The 19,124-nt window shown below is 40.2% G+C and overlaps 1 protein-coding gene and 1 pseudogene across 10 annotated transcripts in view; both read left to right on the forward strand.

Moving 5' to 3' along the window:
- Os9 (OS9 endoplasmic reticulum lectin) overlaps positions 1-19,124 on the forward strand; it is a 109,107-nt gene that overhangs the window by 46,421 nt on the left and 43,562 nt on the right. For 2 of the 9 annotated variants that reach the window (XM_087192207.1, XM_087192209.1), the window contains exon 2: positions 9,113-9,279. The exons of the other annotated variants lie outside the window; for them this stretch is intronic. The gene's annotated coding sequence lies outside the window, so the exon portion shown is untranslated. The remainder of the gene's footprint in view (positions 1-9,112; positions 9,280-19,124) is intronic. 9 annotated transcript variants of the gene reach the window in all.
- LOC147823716 (ubiquitin-conjugating enzyme E2 variant 2 pseudogene) lies at positions 434-3,717 on the forward strand (annotated as a pseudogene). The gene has a single exon (XR_015443388.1). The product of XR_015443388.1 is annotated as a ubiquitin-conjugating enzyme E2 variant 2 pseudogene (transcript).

Genomic DNA, 19,124 nt, shown 5'->3' on the forward strand with positions numbered 1-19,124 from the left:
AGTTTATCAATATGATTTCAGATTCTACATTGCAACAAACTTTTTAGGAAGCAGATACTATTTGAGGTGTGGTGTAAAATTGAATAATATTCATAGTTACCTGAAAACCTTAACTACAATTGCATAGGCAAATTCTTTAAAAAATTCATATCAAAAAATCCTATCACAATAGATCTAATGGAGAAGCAGATGTGATACCTACCTATCTTCTATTATTAAGCCACACACTAAAGAGATTTTCAGAAGTGTAGAGGTGCCTTTCTTACTCAGTGTTTTTTGATAATACAGGTTTTTATTTTTTTTAATTTTTTGGTACCGGGGATCGAACTCAGGTCTTTGCGCTTGCGAGGCAGGCGGCGGAACCACTGAGCTAAATCTGTGGCTCTAATACAGGTTTTTAAAAAATTAAATGTTATTTATGTTTAAAGTAGTGGGCTTTATTATTATTTAACCTGCACTTATAAGAATAAATTTAAAATATTTTGAGGCGGCTGCGTCCAGCTGTAGGAGAAGATGGCGGTCTCCACAGGAGTTAAAGCTCCTCGTAATTTTCATGAGGAGAAGAACTTGTTGGAAGAACTTGAAGAAGGACAAAAAGAAGTAGGCGATGGTACGGTTAGCTGGGGCCTTGAAGATGATGAAGACATGACACTTACAAGGTGGACAGGCATGATTATTGGGCCACCAAGGAGAAATTATGAAAACAAAATATATAGCCTGAAAGTAGAATGTGGACCTAAATACCCAGAAGCTCCTCCATCAGTTAGATTTGTAACAAAAATTAATATGAATGGAATAAATAATACCAGGGAAATGGTAGATGCACGCAGCATACCAGTGTTAGCAAAATGGCAGAATTCATATAGCATTAAAATTGTACTTCAAGAGCTAAGATGTCTAATGATGTCCAAAGGAAATATGAAGCTTCCACAACCACCAGAAGGACAAACATACAACAATTAGTTTTAGTGGATCTCAAACTTGTCTTAAATCAACAACCTTCTACTCATATTAATGTCTTGATTAAATATCACAATGCAAAATACCCACACATTAAATAAAATTCCAGTTGGTAAACATGACCTGGACATTTGTAAGACTATACTTAATATATGTACACTCATTATGTTTTCAGGTAACAGGAGGAAAAATGTGGCACAATTTTTCTTTCTCTTATTTAGGCACTGTCATTTAAACACGAACCTGGAGTACTCCAAATAGAATTCAGGTTTACAAGATGAAAGCATGGCAAGAACTGTCAGATGTCAGTGGAAACACGTGTTTCTGAAAAGTAAAATCTCAAGAAGGAAAAACGGCAATGGCATGCTTATTCATCTTGCTTAGTGAAAGAGCTACAGTTTGAAATTGTTCAAAGTAGCAGATACAATGAATATTGTCACAAATTGTGTTAATTTTTGAAGCAGTGTGGGTGCTGACCACTAGTAGTATCAAAAATATGTTCAGGATTATTTTGATATCTGTATTTATAATAAAAAAATGTTGGGGGGGTTGATGAATTTCTGTCAAAACCTGTTCCTGTGTGTTACATGTAACAAACATGGTAAATATTTGTTTACGGTCTTTGTTAAATAAACCATGCATTTAAGTTTAGGTGAAGTCAACAGAAGGAAATAGGTGTATGGATATGTGATTTTGAGATTAGTCTCAAAATGTAGATAAAATGTGGAATGTGTCCTCAGAGACTGTGCCATTTCTATTACATTGATGTAGTATATGTACAGTACCTTGCCAAGGTAGCCCATTGTTTGCTTGCTTTATTAATTAATTTGTTTATTTGTTTATTGGTTTTTTGGGGGACACTGTCTCGTTACATAGTTCAGCCTGGCCTGTGAACTCACTATGTAGCCCAGGCTGGCCTTGAACTCAACATTGAGGTGATCCTCCAGCCTCAGCCTCCCAAGTCCTGGGATTACAGATGTACACCACCACATCTGGCTGAGAACCATTGCTTTAAAACTCCTAAATGATCCTCCCTTTTACCACTCTTTTCTTCTCCCCAAGTAACTACTATCTAGAGTTTTAGTTATTCCCTTTTTCCTTACAGTTTACAACACATCATAGAGAGAGTTTGTGGTCATATAAAATTATTTCTCATGGCCAGAAAGTGAAAGAGAGAAAGAGAAAGGGACCAGGATCCCATAATTCCCTGCAGGGGGGGTGTCCTCCATGACCTAAAGCCCCCCATTAAGCCCTGCCTCTCAAAGTTTCCATCACTTCCCAGTAGTGCAAAGATGGGAACCAAGCCTTTAACACATGGGCCTTTGGAGAACTTTACAGATCCAAACAGTAGCATAGGGGTTCAATATTCTTTCCTCATGGACTTTTAGCTGTCTCTGCACCATTTATTGAAAATTCTACATGCAACGATCTTCTGCCATTTTATAACAAGTCTCTGTTTCTGGGCTCTCTTCACTGTTCTATCTACTCACTTATCTTTATCTATACCAATAGTACACTGTCTTACTACTGTAAACTTAAAGGTTGTTTTGATACCTGGCAGGGTAAATTATATCATCTTGTGTTTCCTCTTTATGGAACTCTTAGGCATGCCTTAGAATCAGTTTGCCAGCATCAACAAAAATAACTGAGGATTAGACTGAGATTTCACTTTATAGAACAATTTTGGGAAAACTAATAAATTTTTAATCTTCCAGTCCAGAAACAGACAAATGATTAGCTTTATAGAAAGCCAAGTTTTCTAACCAATTGATTGTTATTGACTTGGTTGTAAATCAATAAAAAAAGAGCCTCACAAAACACCATATGTTTGGAAATTAAAGAATTAACTCTTAGTAACTCAAAAGTCAAAAAGGAAATGAGTATCTTTTTTCTTTTATTTAGGTCTTAATGACTGAAAATAAAGTTCTATAACTGCCTCCACAGGGATCTTGTACGATTTTGTTAAATTTACTAGGCACTTTATGTTTTTATGTCTTTGTAAATAGCATCTTTTTAAACATTTACTTTTATAACTTTCTGCTGGAATATAGATATGTGATTGTTTTTTGTATTATTGTGTGTTTAGTGGCCTTCATAAAATCTCTATTTTATGAAATATAATGTAAATATATGGAACATACCACAAAATACGTGAAGCTCATGACTTATTCTAAAATGACAGTAACTACCATCCAGGTTTTTAAAAAATGGAACTTTGCTACACACTCTATAAATGAATCCATGTATTTTGTTCCAGTTGCAGCCCCTTCTCTCCCCCCAAAGTGACCATTATTCCACGTTTAAACTAATCACTTCTTTTTTTTTTTTTCCATTTTTTGGAGACAGAATCTTGCTATGTAGCCCAGGCTGGCCTTGAACTTGGATGGTTTTTATGTTAAGTTTATGTTTAACTTTTTAAGAAATGGTCACTTTTGCCATGTATGGACGGTGGCCCACACCTACAATCCCAACACTCAGGAAACTAAGGCAGCAGGGTCCCAAATTCAAGTCAAGCCTGGACTACATAGCAAAAATCCTGTCTCCTCTTTTTACAGTGTTGGGAATTGAACCCAGGGCCTCATGCTAGGCAAGCATACCACTACTATTCCAGTCTAAGAAATGGAGCTCTGAAGTACTGACTGTGGTCACTTGTAATCCCAGCACTTGAGAGACTGAGGTAGAAGGATTGTGCTGAGTTTGAAGCCACCCTGGGATACATAGTGAGTTCAAGGCCAGCCTGAACTAATAGTGAGATGTTGTCTCAAAAAAACCAAGAACAAAAAAAAAAACAAAAAAAGAAAAGAAAAGAAATTGTCACTGTTTAAGTCAGTGTTTAGAGAAACATATAATACAAGATACATAAATATATACCAATTTACAATGGCCACCCACAGAGTCAGATGTGGAAGAGTGCAGAGGGTCTGTCTGCACACTGGAGCTTTGAAAGATCCAGTTGAAGGTCTGGAGCTCACTGCAGTATCCTGAGTCTGTATCAGGAGGCTGATGGGTCTGTGATGGAAAGGCTGAAGAATCTACACCATAAAGCTGAGGGATCTGCACCAGAAGCTGATCAGTCTGTGCTGGAAGCCAGAAGATGACATCCAAGGTAAAGGCAAAGACTGGAGCTCCTCTGAAGAAACAGAAGCAAATCCGTCCTTCTTCATTTCCCCTTTATACCATCCAGGTGGCAAGCCACCCTAGGGTGAGTCTTCCACACCCTAGAGTGTTGAATTGCTGAGTCAATTTAGTTGAGCTTCTCTTACTCAAGATGACACAATTAACCATCACAGTCACTTTCTAAAGTGATTGTACAATTTTACATTTCCACTAGAGATATGAGTATTTTAGTGTCTCTGTTGTAAATGCTATTATAAATAACATTTGTTATTGTCTTTTTAATTATAGTAATTCTTATGGTTACATAGTGGTATCTCATTGTAGTTTGAATTTTCATTTCCCTAATGATTCATGATCATTTTATTTGCCTGTTAGCCATTTGTTTATCTTCTTTGGTAAAATTACTATTCAAATCTTTTATTCACTTAAAATTGAATTGTCTTACTATTGAGTTAAAAGAGGCTTTAAAAAATCTGTTTTGGTTATGAGTCCATTATCAAATATATGATTTGCAAATTTACTCTCCCAGACTTTCGTTTCCTTTTCTTAATGGTGGAATGCTTCAAAATGTGCAGCAGGCTCACCGGGGAAGTTCTAGATACTACCCCTGGGAATGAGACACCACTGGGCTAACACCCTAACGCTGCAAGTGAAGCTTTCTAGGGACTTGCTAGGAGATAACTGACCTTTGGGCTATGTCCTTTGTGAGATCTTTGTTATTCCATTCAGCAGTCAGTGCAACCACCATGGCCACCCAACAGAAACCCTTCAAGGCCCTCTGCAAGTGTTATAAGCAACAGAATCGCTTTAGACTTTCTGGGAGGAATGTATACTTGTCAATAAGTACACAAGTACCTGGATAAACACCTCCATTGTTGCTGAGACACAAATAGAGGAGATCTGAAAGAAGGCCCACTGGCTACAGACAGGGAGCCACCTGAAGGATCCTTTTCTGACCCCTGTGACATCTTACCTGCATCACTATAACCTGGGCTAGGTCACTACATTGGGCAGGTTGGACTTCCCTGCTGCTGGTGATGGTGGTAGAAGTAGTAGATGACTCTTCTGGACCCAGTAAAATGTGCTCTGTCTATGTATGACTTGATGGTGTTTAACCAAGATTATATCAGTGAAAGTGTCAGATGGATCTGACAAGACACACCTTTGCCTCCAGCTCCAGGGAGGTCAGTGGGTATATAAAATGGACCAGCTTTGATAAGGGAATATCTGGGTGGGGAGTGCTTGGCATGATAGTTCTTCAGTAGCCTTGGGCCAATGCATTTCTCTTTCCTTCCTGGCTTATAGTTCTCAAGAATAGCTATAGAAAGTGCTAGGGGTACAATATCCTGAAGTATGAGAACTACTCATGACAGAAAGTTAGCTATGCTGCAACATTCTGCCACAATTATTAGTGCATTCACATAGAGCACTTCCAGCTCCCTCCCATACACAGGATGCCACATCTTCACTCAAAAAAACCCAGGCCTGGGGTTATTGATACACATGGTGACATTAGAATTGCTGGTGCAATTTACTATTGGCAAGATGAGAGGGATAATGTGGTGGGTGACAAAATGAGGTCTGGGGTGCCAGATTCAGCCCTTCATCGGGTCACCCTCAGGGGTCACAGCTTGGGAGAGCCTAGTGAAAGTGTTATGCTTCCAGGCCTCTGCTGTCTTGTCCTTGTAGATAAACCAGGTTACCAGGTTATGCCCCAGTCCTGCCCTCCCAGGATCTCAGATGTTCCGTATGTATCAGATATGGCTTGGGCACAGTGGCTTCGTTTGATTGTCCTTGTCCTGAAGCTACTTCCTCTGTGGGCATCGATAACCCTTGTTGCTTGATCCAGATCTTTTTAGCTTAGTCATCCAGTCTAGGAAGACAGCTCACATTTTTCTATACAAACTTGATGTCTCTGGAATGTCATCCACTATAATGGAAGGATCAGATGTAGCAGCATGGCATTCCTTGCTCTTAGTATCATGATATTTGGTTCTATCCTTCACCCTATGGGATCCTACAGAGGGCAGGCAAAGTGAGGGGGAAAATATCACTTTAGATTCGACTTAGGTGCCCTTGTCTGGGGTACTATGGTGGCCTGCACTGCAAACTTCCCCTAGAACATACATTCTAAGGGGCAAAAGGAAACAGGATGGTTGGGAATGCTGGGATTTCACAAGGGCAGACTAATCAGATGCCTTTCTGGTCTACCTCCACCCCCACAAGCAGAGTGTTTTGCACCACATTTATGACAGTGCCACGTTTGCCTTGCACAGGAGGGCAAGGCTTAGGGTACATTCTGCCCTAGTCAGGCAGTGATGCCACTCTACTCCAAGGTCATCTTGCTCTCCTTTCTTTGGTTACTCTGTGAGTTGGCTGTTCTATCATTCAAAGGGTCCAGTGGCCTATAATAGGATGTACTGTATCACATTCTATGAGAGTGTGCCCATTGTCATGTTGTTCGGGCAGTAAGGGATGCTTTTTGGTCAGGGTGAACTCTCATGGAGTATCCAAAACATGACATGTTTCTCTCAAGGATTGTCACCATAGTCCCAGTGACATATTTTGTCCCTTCCAGGTACCAAGCTGTTGCCACAGTCCCTGTCCTCACATTGGGGTCCTCCAGTAGTCCAAATTCTCAGTTGCCATTTTCCTGTCTAGATAGCTGGGCTGTTGGCAGCAGCTCAGGAGTCAGTGGCAATGTAGCAAGATATGGTGGTAAAGGTGGCCTGCATGGCCATCACTACTGGATGTAGTTTGGCACATAGTTCTGCCACTGGGAAGAAAATACATGTATAGTCTCAATCAGAAGACTGAGGGCAGCCACAGGTGGTAGACCTCATGTGCTTACTGTTTTGCAGATCTATCAATGTCATTGTCAGTAGACATGTCCCTGAGTCTTGGGATCCAGATGGGCACAGGAGCTAAAACATCTCTTAGGGGTTGCTTTATCCCTTCTAGTAAGCTAGCCATTTGTTCATGGATTCCACTGGTCTCTTAGTGTCTTGGCTGGGACCAGTCTTTAATGTACCTTTTCCATTTGATAATTGAAGGCTGCACAGCCTGTCCAGTTTTATTGGTGAGGTTTGTAAGCATGAGATAGACAGAGAGAGAGAGCTGGCAGTCTCTAACACATGTGGCGCTCTGGTTGTAAGATGTTGTTTTCACCAGTGCTTATCACTCATCTGGGTATGGTAGAGCACATCTGAATCCTAGCTACTTGGGATGGCAAGATTGAGGTCAGCCTGTGCAATTTAGGGAGTCTTTTCTCAAAATAGAATTTAGAAGGGGCTGGGAATGTTGTTCAGTGGTAGAGTGTTTGCCTGGAATGTAAAAGGCTCTGGGTTTGATCCCCAGTACTGAGGGAGAGAGAGAAGGGAAGGGAAGGAATAGTGGTGATAGGTATCAGTTGGCTGGCATGAGCCTGTAGTCCCAGAAACTTTGGAGGCTGAGGTGGGATGATCACTTGAGCCCAGGAGTTCCAGACAAGCCTGAGAAATGCAGGAAGATGTAATCTTAATAAATAAGTAAATAAATAGTTAAAAACAAAAATTTATAAAGGATATATCTAATGATTGTCTCAAGTGACTTACATACCCAAACTGTGAGAGGCTAATGCACTCCAGTGGCAGTTTTCTGTCACCAGACTCCAGTCATCAGGCGTGGGTTTGCCAACTCATGTAATTCTCACTGGCAGGCTTCAAATGTTTTAAAGGCAGTGCCTTGGCCATGGCTTGTTAAATGGCTTTCAAATCCAGCTGTCTTTGGAGTGTCCTGCCCAAAGCTGATGACTTTATCACCTTGACCAGAGGAGCCAAAAGAGAATGCCCACTTGAAGTATATGCTGTCCTCAGTACCCAGGAGTCTATCAGCTGTTCGTCCTCTTTTGTTTGTTTGGTTTTTTTGGTACCGGGGATCGAACTTGGGTCCTTGCCCTTGTGAGGCAGGCGGTGGAACCACTGAGCTAAATCCCAGGCCCTTGGTTCTCCTTTGTCTCATGGGTGCTGTCAGCTTTAAACATATTTACTTGACTACATCTGGGATACTGTTCGGCTTTTAACATGTTCAGCCTACCACATTCCATTGTTTGTCTCCATTATGGGAAGTACTTTTTGTTTGTTTGTTTTTGAGACAAGGTCTTGCTGTATAGTTCAGGCTGGCCTTGAACGCACTATGTAGTCCAGGCTGGCCTTGAGCTTGCAGTATCCTCCTGCCTCAGCCTCCTGAGTGCTGGGATTACAGGTGTGTGCCATCACACCTGGCTATGGGAAGTATTTTTTGACCAGTCAAATTAGGCTATTACCTTGTGATGGATTACTTCACAACATGCGATATTTTTATCAGGTGCAGATTTTGAGTTAACCAAGTAACATCCTGGGGCATGAGCCTATAATGGCAGCTGAGGCAGGAGAGTGCTTGAGCCCAGCTTGGGCAATATAGAGTGCCCCCAGCTCAAAACAAAGCTTTGTTTTCATTATGCAGTAGCGCCTTTGTTGAATAACACATAGGGGTTTGGGGAGCAGGTGGAAGGGGATATACTCCACTCTTGTGGCTTAGATTCTCAGCTGTGAGGAGACATATGGCATATGTCTTCTGGTGGTGATGCTCTGTACCACAAGCACCCAAAATGATGGTGCCTATAATTTGTTCAGTAATAGGAACCACAGTCACTGGCACTCAGAATGGACCACAGATCCCTACCCATAAGCAGAAAAACACAAGCAGATAAATAAGCATTATTGTGTTCATCCCAAAAGTTCTACATGTCATCAGTTTGCTTTTTTCCTCTAGCTGGCTGGGGTGGCGCATGCCTGTAACCCCAGTACTTGGGAGGCCTAGGCAGAGGGATTACTGAGAGTTCAAGACCAGCCTGGGCTAAATAGTGAGTTCAAGGCCAGTCTCAAGTACATAGGGAGATCCTGTCTCAAAACAACAACAACAACAAAATTTTTTCTTCTAAGGAAGTTCTGTCACGTGACTCTAATATCTAAGAACTTCAGAAAAGTCTGAACTTTTTTTCCATTTATTTTGACAGGAGTACAGAACTATTGATCTCCATTGGGTACCTGGAGACCTTGGTTCCTTTCCTGGCTGCACCATTCAGGCTGACACATTTGGATATGCAGTGTCCCTTTACCATGCAAACACAGCAGCCAGGCTAGATGAGACTGCCTGAATTTCCTCCAAATCTGCCTTCAGACAGTGAGTCTCCTTCTGTAAAGGCCCACATTGCTTGTGTTGGTTCCCTCTCAAATGCCTCATCGGAGTCCCTCTTACCCAGACCTCTGGATCTGAGTACCCACTTCCTGAACCGTAGCAATGAGGATCACATAAGTCCCCAACAAACAAGGGATCATGTACCTTGCTCCCCCGTTTCCACGATGCTGTCTTTCTGCCTCAGTCCATACAGCTCTCTTGTGTCTGTGGGGGAATAGCTAAGTGTGTGCCCTATGTCCCATGTATCATCCTTCTGTACCCTGAATCATCCAGCTGTATGTACAGCCCCTATGCCCCTAGGCCGAGGGCTCCAGCCTAGCCCGGGTACTATGGGTCTAGCACCACCTCCCCTTGACAATAAGCCATGGTCTGTCAGACCTGCCCTGCTCATTGTGCCAGTTCCGTGAAGCAGACTCACTGGGACTAGTTATAAATATGTCTGAGTCCAGCGAGACCAGACACATTCATACACAACAAGGTACATGAAACAGATTACAGATGTATTACTTAAAATATAGGCAGCAAGGGACAATAGAAGTCTAGGACCTATTATGAGCCCATCTCCCAAGATTCAAGAAGGCTGCCTGGGTTCAATTCCCAGCACTGAAAAGAAAAGAGAAAAAAGCAAGCTACCAGGCATGGACAGAGGCTTAATTGTTTCCTATTTTCACCAAAGCAGAGGGACCTAGATAGTTAACTTGCCCTGGGTTACATACCTCAGTGGATTAGTCGTTTTTTCATTATGGTGACAAAGAACCTCAGAATATCAACTTAGAGGAGGAAATACTAATTTTTAGGGGGGAAGGGTTTGAGGCAGGGTCTCCCTTGGTAGTTCAGGCTGACCCTGAACTCACTATGTAGCCCAGGGTGGCCTTGAACTCATGGCAATCCTCCCAAGTGCTGGGATTACAGGTGTGCACCACCACACCAAGCTGCTAGGAAATACTATTTTGACTCACAATTTCAGAGGCTTCCACTCATGATTGGCCATTACTTTGGGCCTGTAGTGAGGCAAAACGTAGTGGGAACATGGTGGAGGGAAGCTTTATAGAAGCCAGGAAAACAGGGTGGTGGTGGGGGGGAGAGGGAGATATCCGTGATTAGGGACAAGATACACCCTTGAAAGACAGGCTCTCATTGACCTAATTGCACCAGCTGGGCTGTACCTCCGGATAGCCCATCAGCTATGAACTCATCAATGGTTTCATCCATCAGTGAGGTCAGCACCCTCATGATCCTGTCACCTCTTGAGGCCTCACCTCTGAACATGGCTGCACTGGGGACCAAACCCTCAGCACACAAGTCTTTGGGGGACCCTTCATATTTCCACCATCACACTCCAGATTCATGCGACTCACTGCGCAAAGCTTGAAAAGACGTCTTGTTTCCAGGGGAGAGAGGGAAGAGCTTGGACTATTCCCAATACTTCCTCCCCAACTCAGAATGCTCCACTCCTTGGGAGGGAAAGAAACAAGGCCCAGCTGTGTCAGGCCTTTGAGTTCCTCCCTGTCTTAGGATATTGTGTTCTCAGCACATTCGTCAGTTATTCTGGAGAACACAAGCAAGAAGTCACGGGGAGGGTGAGAACTGTCCTGCACAAAAAATTAAAATTTATATATAGTCCAATTTATTAATATTTAATTTTAGGGTTATATTTTCTGTCATATCTTCAAATTATTTGCCCAACCCAAGGCATGAAGAATTTTTTCTACAAGTTTTATTGTTTTGGCTTTTACCTTTAGGTCTATGACCCATTTTGAGTTACTTTTTATGTGTAGAAAGAGTCCACATTTTCCTTATGGAACCTAGCACCATTTGTTGCTGAGACTACTTTTCTCTGTGGGGTGGAGTTGCAGCTCAGACGCAGAACACTTACCTAGTATGCATGGGGCTCTAGGTTCAATCCCCAGCACAAAGAAAACAAAAACAAAAACAAAAAATCAAAACTGACTTGAACTTGAACTGACTTGACCCCTTTGGCCAAACTGAAGTGAAGATTTATTTCTGGACTCTCAAATCTGTTCCATTGGTCTATGTGCCTAGTTGTATTCTGCATCAGTCTTTGTGTGTGTGTGTCTGTGGTGTTAGGTGTCTGAGCAGGGCATTCTGCATGCTAGGCTATAACCCTAGTCCACATAGAATAAGTGCAAATGTTTGGGAACGGAGAAATTTCTAAAACCCAATGTAGGGGGAGAGAAGAGAGTAAAAGGAATAAAAAATGATCAAACAATGTCATATTGATGTACCAGTTCCACAAAATGAATGTAAGTATTATGTATCACAAATATGCACTAACAAAAAATCCTAGTTAGTTCAAAGTAGAAATTGTAAAGTAATTAGAGCATGTATGCAATGACAAATAATACTCCCTCGTCTGGGAGTGCTAGAGCCTATTTATCCTTTCACCTACACAAAGACATTTTGATTGTTTTCAAGTCTTGACATTTAAGAAAAAGCTTCTATAAATATCCATATGTAGGTTCTTTTTCTCTTTCTTTCTTTCTTTTTGATTTTTAGAGACAGGGTTTCACTATGTAGCCCAGGCTGGCCTCACACTTGTGGTGATTCTCCTGCCTCAGTCTCCCAAGTGCTGGGATTACAGGCATGGGCCACCACACCTGGCAAGATAGGTACATGCTAAATTGCTAAACCGGCCAGGCTGGGCTTGAGCTTGTGATATTCCTGCCTCACCTCAGCCTCCCAGAGTACTGGGATTACAGGCATGCACCACCACACTTGGCCAAACTATTGAGATTTTATACCAAATTGTGAAAGGTAAATCCTCTGGACTTTTTCTTTTTAAAAATTATTTTGGGAGGCTGAGGCAGGAGGATCACAAGTTTGAGCCCAGTCTGGGTAACTTAGTGAGACCCTGTCTCAAAACTAAAAATGTTAAAAAGGGCTTGGGGTGTAGCTCAGTGTATAGGCTTGCACAGCCTGCATGAAGCCCTGAGTTCAATCTTCCATACTGGAAAAGAGTGGGACAGAGGGAGAGGGAAAGAGAGGGAGGGAGAGAAATTTGTGTTTTATTGTAGAATAATACAGCCACTTTGGAAGACAATTTGGCAATTTCTTACTAAACTAAATATACTCTTCCATGTGAGTTGGCAGTCCAAAGGAGTTGAAATTTATGTTTGCACAATGCACACGGATACAAATAGATGCTTTAGTGGTCAAGATTTGAAAGTGAACCAAGATGCCTTTTGTGTGTGTATGTGATGGTGCCTCAAAATGTACCTTCTACCTTTTTGAATTTTAGAGATGAGGATCTTTTCTTTTTTTTGGTACCAGGGAATCGAACTCAGGTCCTTGCACTTTCGAGGCAGGCGGTGGAACCACTGAGCTAAATCCCTGGCCCATGAAGATCATGATAATTAAATTATGGTAGGTGGAGGGATAAAGAGTAGATAAATAGGTTGTAGTACATCCAGACAATGCGATATTGTCCCATCATTGTATATATGTTTTAATTACATGATTTCTACTTTGAACCAATTGGGTTTTAGAAATTTCTTCTTTTCCAATCCTTTGCATGTATTTTAGTTATCTGTTACTGATTTCTAGATTAATTATATTGTTGTCAGACAACTTGTTCCTTTTGATTTGAGTCTTTTTAAATTTGTTGAGACTTCCTGTAATGCCCAATGTATGTTAGTTCCTGTGTATTGCCTTATGCTTTTTTTGTTTTGTTTTGTTGTGGTGCTGGAGATCAAACCCAGGGCCTCACACATGCTAGGCAAGGGCTCTACCACTAACCCACAACCAGCACCTCTTTATGCCTGAAAAGATTGGGTATTCTATTATTGATTACCATGTTGTCTGTATGTCCCTTAGGTCATGATTATTAACCATCCTATTCAAATCTTTTTTTTTTTTTTTTTTGGTACTGAGGATCGAACTTGGGACCTTGTGCTTGTGAGGCAGGAGCCAGAACCACTGAGCTAAATCCCCGGCCCTATTCAGATCTTTTGTATCCTTTTTTTTTTCAGTACTGGGAATCGAACTCAGGAGCTTGTGCTTGCCAGGCAGGCGTGGCACTGCTGAGTTATATCCCTGGTCCGTTTTGTATCCTTTTTGATTTATTTTGTTTTGTTTTGTTTTTTGTCCCCTCCTTTTTGATTTATGTCACTCACTATAATTATGGACTTGTCTATATACATTATTATTCTGTCACTTGCTGCTTTATGTATGGGAGTGACTTATTCATTTATTCAACAAAGATTTATTAAGGTGCCTTCTATGTGCCAGACACTGTTCTGGTTGTTAGGGGATACAGTAGTGAACTAAATACAAAAATTCCTGCAGTAATTAGGAGAGTTGGGGGACTATAAGCAAGATAAATAATTGCATTCAATTTTGAAATTGTCACCTTTCTCAAAAGTGGGAGCTTTGAATATTACTAAGTGACCTCCATCTTTAATATTTTTAATGTAAACTCTAATTTGTGTGTTGTTGGTTTTTTTTGGTACCGGGGATCGAACTTGGGTCCTTGCACTTGCAAAGCAGGCACCGGAACCACTGAGCTAAATCCCCGGCTAATTTGTGTGATGTTAATATTGCTATAAGAGCTCATAGTAAGTCACTATTGTTTTTAAATATTTTGTAATCCTTTTCCTTTCAACTTTCTGTATTCCTATGTCTTTTTTAAAAAATGGTTTAAATTGACACATAGTAATTGTACATATTTACGGAGTATGGTTTGACATTTCAGTGTACGTATACACTGTATAATGATCAGATCAGAATAATTGGCATAGCTATTATCTCAAACATCATTTCTTTGTGGTGGGAACATTCAAAATCCTTTCTGCTAGCAAATTTGAAATAATTCATTTTTGTCAACCATAGTTATCCTAGTGTACTATAGAACATTAGGAGTTATTCGTCTCATCAGCTACACCCTGTACCTGTTAACCATTCTGTCTCAAGCTCCACTCCCCACACATTTTCCATGCTCTGGTGACCACCAGTGCATTCTTTACTTTTATTAGATTACCTTTTTTTTTCTTTTTTTTTTTTAGCTTTCACATATAAGACTAAGCAGTATTTATTTGTCTTTCTGTGTTTAGCTCATTGCACTTAATAATTTCCTCCATTCCATTCATTTTGCTACAAATGACAGAATTTCATTCTTTTTATGGTTTAAGTAATACACCATATTTTCTTTATTCATTTTTCCATATATCTTTGCTATAGTGAACAGTGCTGCAACAAATACGTTAGTACAGACATTTCTTCAACATGCTGACTTTAATTCCTTTGGATACATACCCCATAGTGGCATTACTGGATCATATGCTAGTTCTAGTTTTTTAAGGAAACCCCACAGTGTTTTCCATATGGCTATACTAGGTTAAATTCCCATCAACAATGTGTAAGAGAGGCTGGGGATTTAGCTCAGTGGTGCTGTCACCTGCTTCGAAAACACAAGGTCCAGAGTTTGATGCCCGGTACCAAACAATGTATAAGAGGTCTTTCTCACCAGAATTTTCTTGTTATTGTTTTGTTTTTGTAATGTGGGGAACCAAACCAGGGCCTTGTGCATGCTAGGTAAGTAGTCTATCTCGGAGCTACAACCCCAGCTCAGCAGTTGTAATTATTTTTTTTTTTATAATAGCCATTCTAACTATTGTGAGATGATACTTCATTGTAGCTTTGATTTACTTTTCCCTGATGATTAGTAATGTTGAGAATTTTTCATATGCTTATTAGCCATTTGTATGTCCTCTTTTGAGAGATATCTATTCATATCATTTGCCCATTTAAAAAAATAAATGATGATGATGGTTTTATGCTTGAGTTAATCCCTTGTTGGATGAGTAATTTGAAAATATTTTCTCCTATTCTGTAGGTTCTTTCTTCATTCTGCTGATTATTTCCTTTGCGGAATAGAAGCTTTGTAACTTGATGTCAATTTTGCTTTTGTTGCCTGTGCTTTGGGGATTGTACACAAAAAAATCTTTGCCAAGACCAATGTCCTAAAGCATTTTTCCTTTATTTTCTTCTGGTAATTTAATAGTTTTAGGCCTTATATTTAACTCTTGGATTATTTAGAGTTGGTTTTTTTTGTTTTTGTTTTTGTTTGGTACCAGGGATTAAACTCGGGACCTTGTGCTTTCAAGACAGGTGGCAGAACCACTGAGCTAAATCCCTGGCTCCTAGAATTTTTAATATAGTGAGAGATAAAAGTCTAGTTTTTTCTTCTTCGTATGAATATTCAATTTTCCCAGCAGCATTATTGAAGAGATTTTCCTTTCTCCATGTTTATTCTTGCTGCCTTTGTCAAAAATCAGTTGGATTTAAATACATGAGTTTGTTCCTGAGTTCTTATTCTGTTCAGTTGGTCTATGTGTCTGTTTTTATGCTAGTACAATACTTTTTTGGTTGCTATTACTTAGTAGTATGTTGAGGCAAGATATTATAATGCCTCCTACTTCATTCTTTTGCTCAGGAGTGTTTTGGCTATTAGGGAAATTTTGTGGTTTGGTACATCATTTTTCTTCCAGAACCTGGAATGAACTGAGAGCCTTTGCACTGAACAATGCCCATCCCCCACCGCCACTTTGAGACAAGGTCTTGCTAAGTCACTAAATTGTGCACAGATTGGGCTCAAACTTACAATATTCCCTCCTCAGTCTCTCCAAGTGCTGGAATTACAGGCCTGCGCCACCATTCCCTCATTATCATTACTGTTTGACAGGATTATTTCAAGTAGTGTGAACATTTTAACCATATTAATTCTTCTGGTTCATTAATATGGGATGTCTTTCCATTTTCTGGGTCCTCTTCAATTTCTTTCATCAGTGTTTCATAATTTTCATTGTAGCAGTCATTTACTTCCTTGGTTACCTTTATACCTGTGTATTCTATTTATTTAATTTTTTGTAGCTCTTGTGAATTGGACTGCTTTTTAAATTTCTTCCTCAGCAATTTATTATCTATATATTTTTTAAGTGACTGACTTTTTAAATTTTGATTTTTGGTTGTTTTGGGGTTTTTTTGAGACAAGATCTGGCCATGTAGCCCAAGCTGGCCTTGAAGTCATGGAGATTCTCCTGCCCCAGCCTCCCAAGTGCTGGGATTACAGGTATGTGCCACCATGTCCAGCTTGTATGTTGATATTGTATCCTGCAAACTTACCAGATTTGTCTATGAGTTCTAACAGTGTTGGGGTTTTTCTTTTTAAAATTGTTATATAAATATATTTGTCATATTATATAAACATGTGTCCAATACATAGTCTTAGATTTAAAGAAAAAATTCTTTCAGTTACTTAATGATTTCTTTCTTTCACTCATTTTTTTATTGGTTATACAAATTAATTGGTTTTATTTTGGCAGATTAGTACATGTACATAACATACTTTGATTGTTTTCACACCTGTCATTCCTTGCCCTGCCTTCACCTCTAGTTTCACATTTTGGTGGGGGGTTCAATGTGTATAATATATTTTGTTCATATCCATTCCTCCTAAGACCTGTACAGTACTATATACCCCCTCTTCTTCTCTATTCCCTTCCTCTTGTCTAATAATAGTCTCCCTTCTATTTTCTTGCCATCTTTTTTAGGTCCCACATACTATCTTCCTGAGTCAGTCTTATTTCCCTCAATGCAGTGGTCTCCAGATTCATCCACTTTCTTGGAAGTGACAAATTTTTGTCCTTCCTTGTGGCCGAATAGTACTGCATTGTGTATATATACCACATTCTCTTTGTCAATTCATCTGTCAGTGGTCACCTTAGGCTTGTTCCATATCTTGGCTATTGTAAATTGTACCACAAAAAACATGGGTATGCGGGTACTATCCCTATAGTATGCTGATTTTAATTGCTTTGCGTATATACCAAGAAGTGGTATAGATGGATCAAATGGCAGGTCTAATTTTATAAGCAACCTTCTGTCTTAGTTACTTTGTCACCGATGGGACAAAATACCTGATATCCACATGTTAAAGGAGGAAAGGTTTAGTTTAGTTCATAGTTTGTAGAGGTTTCAGCCCATAGTCAGCTGGCTCCAAGGCAGGGTGGCATGGTAGAGAGGCATGGCAGAAGAGAAACAGTTCATTGAGTGGCAGACAGGAAGTGGCGAGCCTTCTTTCTTCTTTTTTTTTTTCTTTCAATTCCATCCAGACTGCAAGCCTATTGGTTGCTGCTTCTCACATGCTGGTTGGGTCTTCTCTCTTCAGTAAATCCATCTCCCACATCCAGAATTATGCTAAACCAATCAGTAGACTAATCCAGTATCACATCCATGATCCAGTTAGTCACAGAAGCCCCACCTTGGCGTACATAAGGCTTTGAGGGGACATCTATATACAAGCCATAACACCTCCATACTGACTTTCACAGTGGGTGTACAAATTTACAGTCTATCAGCAGTGCAGAAGGGTTCTATACTCCCTACACCCTCACTAGCATTTATGGTTGTTTTTTGTGTTCTTAATGGTAGCCATTTAGATTGTGGTGAGATGGAATCTCAGTGTAGTTTTGATTTGCATTTTTCCAGGTTTTTCTACATGTAAATCTTGTCATCTAGCCAGTGTGGTGGCATATGCCAATAGTCCCAGCTAATTTGGAGGCTGAGGGAGGAAATTTGTTAATTCAAGGTCAGCCTGGGCAAAATAGGCAACATAATGAGACCCTGTTGCCACCTCCCACCCCCAACCATGTTATCTGCAAAAAGCATAATTTGACCTCCACCTTTCCTATTTGGATGTCCTTTATTTCTTTTTCTTGCTCTATTGCTCTGGCTAAGATTTCCAAGACTATATTCACTAACAGTAGTAAAGAGGACAACTTTATTTTGCTTCTGATTTTAAAGGAAATGATTTCAGCTTTTCTCCATTTAGTATTAAGTTGGCTGTACGTTTGTCATATATAGACTTTATTGTTGAGAGGTACATTCCTCCTGTATCTTTTTTTTGTTTGGTACTGGGGATCAAACTCAGGACCTTGCACTTTGAGGCAGGCGCTGTACCACTGAGCTAAATCCCTGGCTCTCCTGTATGTATTTTTTGATGGATTTTTATAATGAAAAGATGTTGAATTTTACTGAGCACTTTTTTTTTGCATCTATTGAGATGATCATATGGTTTTTGTCCTTCATTCTGTTAATGTGATATATTGTGTTTATTGATTTATGTATGTTGAACCATCCTCTCATTCTTGGGATAAACTCCATTTGATCATGGTGTTTAATCATTTTGTAGTACTTGGTATGGGACCCAGGGCCTTGTACATGCTATGCAAGTGCTCTCCCACTGAGCTACATTTTCAGTTCTTTTTAGTCCCCCCATACCATACCCATACTCCATACTCCATACCACCCCCAAACCTCCATGGGATTGAACTCAGGACCTTGTGTTTGCAAGGCAGGTGCAGCGCCACTGAGCTAAATCCCTGGCCCTAGTGTTTAATCATTTTTATGTGCCATTAAATTTGTTTTGCTAGAATTTTGTTGAGAATGTCTGTATCTGTGTTCATCTGGAATGTTGGTGTATTTTTCTTTTTTTGTCATGTCCTTATCTAGTTTTGGTATTGGCAATAGTGGCCTTGTAGGATGCCTTGGAAGAGTTACCTCCCTCTCAATTCTTCATAATAATTTGAGAAGAATTGACATTAGTTCTCCAAAATCTTGGTAAAATTCAATAGTGAATCCATTTCGGCTGGGTATTGTCTTTTTTTTTTTTTTTTTTTTTGGTACCGGGGATCAAACTCAGGACTTGTGCTTTGATGGAGCCCGCCGTCACTTGTCGAACAACACCTGAATGGAGGAGTGAGGATGAAGAAAAAGAAAGGCAAAGAGACAGAGTCGGGGGAGCTCCCAGCATC

The sequence above is a fragment of the Heterocephalus glaber genome, unplaced genomic scaffold (assembly GCF_053883595.1).
Source record: "Heterocephalus glaber isolate CG9 unplaced genomic scaffold, H.glaber_assembly_v1.0 deba00001569, whole genome shotgun sequence".
NCBI classification, from domain to species: Eukaryota; Metazoa; Chordata; class Mammalia; order Rodentia; family Bathyergidae; genus Heterocephalus; species Heterocephalus glaber.